Source organism: Phoxinus phoxinus, assembly GCF_949152265.1.
Source record: "Phoxinus phoxinus genome assembly, chromosome: 5".
Taxonomy (NCBI): Eukaryota; Metazoa; Chordata; class Actinopteri; order Cypriniformes; family Leuciscidae; genus Phoxinus; species Phoxinus phoxinus.
In genome coordinates, this window is record NC_136880.1 from 10,264,934 (window position 1) to 10,269,493 (window position 4,560).

Below are 4,560 nucleotides of genomic sequence, written 5' to 3' on the forward strand. Positions count from 1 at the left end.
TTGACTTGATAAATATATGACAGTCACAGTTAGAGGTAATACAGTTAAAGTGATTGGAAGTAATTTGAGCTGGGCTTAATACTTTTATTTAAGCATTGCATTTTACCTAAATCTGATTCCTTCTCTTCATCAGTTCCTTGTGGGTTAATAATAAAAATCTGACTGGAAGATGCATGTAGATACTAGAAAAAAGAGAGAAACACATTTCAAATTTCAGTTCAGCTTTGACTACATAGCCATAAAGAAGGACTTATTGGTATTGTAAAAGCTTTTACCAAAAACTTCCAGTGGTTATCATCCACATTCAGGAAACTGATAACTGCATCATACTTTCCAAAGTCCACCTGAAATGTTAGATAATTTCACATTAGTACATCTTTTTAAACGCGTGTTTTCAAATCTTCAGTGTATAACAATACAATGATACCTTCCGCAGACTCTGTCTACATACTGCATCTCTCTTATGTCATGATGACTTCAGCAGTGTAATGGTTGAGGAGGTAAATGCTACTGTCTTCCCATTTTGTTTAGTATGGTTTGGAAGTAGCATTCAATTATCTTGATGAAAAGAGCAAATGTACAAAACATGCATATTAGACAAAGGTCACTGACAGCTTTTCAGATGTGCACAATATTTATGGTGTACTTTGGTGATTTAAATCATGCCAATTTTAAATAATAATAATTCATGAATATGCTTGCCTCTCCCACAAGCCACATGTGAGGTTGCAGAGTTTTGAACTCTGAGTGATGGACGGTGTACGTGGTGGTCTTTTCTGCCGACGACACAACAGCAACCACCACTTCTGTGTCTTTTTTGGACCAAAGGTATTCGATCTGCAAATTATATTTTTATTGTAAGAAAGATGTTAAATTCATTGCAATTATTTTACAAAATATAGTATTAACTAATACCTCAGTAGTTATGTCCTTAGATGTTTGTTGTGGTTTATCAGGCTCAGTATTGTCTGTATTTCCTTTGGTTGACAGGTCCATGGGTGTATCAGGAATGACTTTGGTGTTTTCCATCTGGCTGGTATTGATGTAGATGTGTTTGTTTTTTGGACTTTGTGATGGCTTTGGCAGTATATAAGGTGGGTCAAAGTATTTTGTCCTACGTTTGTGATGTTTCCTAGATGTTTTCTATGCCCACTCTTCTTTCTGGCAGAAGAAGTTTTCTTTTGGCTGTGGATAACGGCAAGGGAGTGACAGATTGTTGTTAATTATGTGTTCTCTGTATCTGGCTTGTAGGGATCCATACATTTTGTGGATAAAGTCAGCAGGACGCAGGTACTTTTTTGTTTGAAGGATGCTCTGCTTGACAATCCAAAACCACTCTTCCACATGGCAGTTTGTTTCCCTGGTTTTGGATTGTTGGCTGACTGTGCTGATTTTCGAAAACCGGCTTAGATCCCCAAGAAGCACTCCACTCCAGAAGGGGAAAATGTTCATGTAGGTGTTCATGAGGACGTCAATAAGCTCTGGACAGAAAAAGGATTTTTTTCCCCCTGTGTTGCTACCCAGGTTGAGGCTCTTGACCCTTTCCAAAATGGCACTAAACACTGATTTGAATGGTGATGTATCACACACAGGGGTTGCAATTTGTGGTGTTTCTGTGGCCTCTTGCATTGTTTCTGACTCATTGATTTTTATTGTTGTCTTCATTATTCTCAGGTCCAGCGAAGCTTTGGCTGCATTCACCACATCTGTTTCCTCTGGCGATGTTAACAGCACACACATGTCCTCAAATACTGCCATTGCCTCTTCTAGATGTGTGCTGTTTAACAACAAGGCAAAGCAGTAGGTAGCGTACTCTTTTACAGCCTTGCTGTCGGTCTTTTTGGAAAATGCCTGGCTCACTGCCTTAATAATATGTGAAGAGCAAAGATGTAAAACACTGAATTGATGATCACCACTGTTTGCTGTGTTTGAAACAATTCGGTGTGCTCTCTGGAGATAAGTCAAAATGTTTTCTTTGTTGAATGCCAGAAGGACACTTGACATTAATCCCCAGCTGAAGTCAGTCTCCACTTGATGTACCTGGCATGATGTTATTTGACCAAGGGCCCGTAATGTTTCCATTAGCCAATATGTCAAGGTAGGAATTGAGTGCTGATTTGTTAGGAGCTCACTCACAGGAAGTGGTGGCATGTTTTTTCCCATTCCCGGCAGTACAAGAGCATAGTAGAGCACTTTCTTGGGCTGACTGGGAATGCGTGAGGTGACACTACCAGTGGCATCCAAGTGAAGTGTTACTGTTTTTCTTTTTTTCAGATGCTGGGCTAAAATGTGCAAACCACATTGTGTGTACATGTGTACAACAAATGGGTCCACCTGCAGATGTTGTAGGTAACCAGCAGTCTCAGCACCTTCAGATGTAGCACATTCTTTTATTATTTTTTGTGTAAGCACCAGCTTCATGATTATGTCATCATGTAGCCTGGTGCTTTTTTTCAATACACTGGATATAACCCTTAACACGTCTTTAGTTAAGCATCGTGAGATATTGCCTGCCACAATCTCTTCTGATGGTGATTTTCTCAGGGCTTGATAGTAGTAATTGCTTACACCGGCGGGTTGAATGCTTTTAGCAATTTTTCCCCTTCGGAAATATTTGGCCTGTCTGAATTTTTTGTCACTTTCTTTGTGTGTTATGTCTCCTTTACGGGCTACAAAGACAGTAATTTTCTCTTTTGATTTTGTTGGGGGTTTTTTTTACTGTAAAAGTAAAGACTGCTGCACAGCCTTTAAAGGTGCAGGTGGCACGTGCTCTAAAAAAAGGCAGGGATCGTTTCCGACTATTTTTGCATTTAACATGTTGGTACTTAAAGCACAGCACACAACAAGGACTGATCTTTGTAAATTCTTTGTACAGGACATCTGTCCATGGACTCTGGAGTTGGTTTGACCCATGCAGTGGCTTTTTTTTCCCCACCTCTCCCATTTTATTTTGAAACTGAATTTTTTGGGGCCTGGTGTTGTGGCCCTCCACTCTTTGTTGTTTCTGTCATGTTCTTTTCCCTGTTCATTTTCATGTTCATGTTAATTTTCATTTTCATGGTCATTTTCCTGTTCATGTTCATTTTCATGTTCCTGTTTTTCTTCCTCTTCATTTTCAGAATATGTGGACAATGAAAAACAATCACGCTCCTTAATTTCTGTCTTCAAATCCACACCATTTGTATTTATTTCTGAGTTACATGTATGTTCATCCTCATTTTCAGTACACTTTTGTTCTTCTAAAACAATGTGTTCTGTCTGGTCATTTTTTTGTTGTCTGGTCTCATCCTGATGATGGAATTCTTGTCCATCTAAAAATTTAATTATTATTAGTAGTAGTAGTATTTCAGTATAATTCTACAAATTGTAATGTTTTAAACCTACACAGTAAAGGGTTTTTTTTTTGTACACAACTGTTTTCAACATATATATTAATAATAAATGTTTCTTGAGCTGTATATTAAATTAATGATTTTCTGAATGATCATGTGACACTGAAGACTGGCGTTATGATGCTCAAAATTCTGATTTTTTAATATATAATTTAAATAAATGCAGCCTTAGTGAGCATAAGAGACAGGGAAAAAAAATATGGAAGTCATTGGCTACCAACAACTGTGTGGTTACCAACATTCTTCAAAATATCTTCTTTTGTTTTCAACAGAACATATAAATAAATTATATAAGTATATATATATATATATATAAGTATATAAATTAAAGTTTCTGTCCTGAAATGGTATGCTTGCACACTATATACTTTAGTATGGTTCCTCATCCTAAAAACATAGAAACCCTCACATTATATAAATTGACATTAAAAGTCACTATTGATCAATTAATTTGGATATAATGTCTAAGTAACAACACTGCAAGTTCTTGTAACGGCATGCTGTATTTTTTTTAAGCGTTTGGACTATCCTGAGCTGAGGTTTACCTTACATTGAGATATTCCTAAAATGTGTTGTGTGTCATGACACAAAGTCAGCCACTGTGGTTAAACAAAGTAAAACACTGGTGGTTCTGCAATACCAAATACATAGAGGTAATTGTGCAACACACTTTAAAATTTTGGACCTCTTGATTTACAATGACCCATATACAAGTATGTGCCAATAAAATAGCCTCAAGCTCACCACACCTGTAATACCCCTAGTCATTCTTTCAAAACTGGCTTTTATTTTTTTACACGTACACATTGTTTCTCAACACAAGATTATTGTAACTTGTAATGAGAAATTTTGATTTAATCACACACGATCATGGTTAAATTTAATGTATTGTAGTACATGTATAAAACAATCTCCCTTACCTTTACAAAGGACTTCAGTCTGTATACCTCGCCTGTTGTTGTTCCAAATCATGCTCAACCATTTGCATAATTTGTCATCTGTCTTATTAAAAATATCCATTGCCAGGTTTGACCATGTTTGTGAACATATTTTCTGCTGTTTTTTGCTGATATTTTTAAAGATAGGCCTAAATGCTTTTATAATAGCATCCCTCCCACCAGCATCTGTCCATAGATCTTTGTTTTTTAATTTGTGTCCTTTTTTAAAT

The 4,560-nt window shown here is 36.7% G+C and overlaps 1 long non-coding RNA gene across 4 annotated transcripts; it reads left to right on the forward strand.

The window, feature by feature from the left end:
• The first annotated feature begins 440 nt into the window (after positions 1–440).
• Positions 441–3,348, forward strand: LOC306999274. Of its 4 annotated transcripts, XR_013797804.1 has the most exons (8): positions 441–500; positions 715–828; positions 991–1,094; positions 1,252–1,574; positions 1,675–1,804; positions 1,990–2,098; positions 2,275–2,349; positions 2,876–3,348. It is a non-coding gene; the product is annotated as an uncharacterized lncRNA (long non-coding RNA). The 4 variants fall into 4 exon arrangements; XR_013797801.1 differs by having other exon boundaries at positions 1,252–1,804; XR_013797802.1 differs by having other exon boundaries at positions 1,252–1,804; positions 2,275–2,345.
• The last annotated feature ends 1,212 nt before the right edge of the window (positions 3,349–4,560 follow it).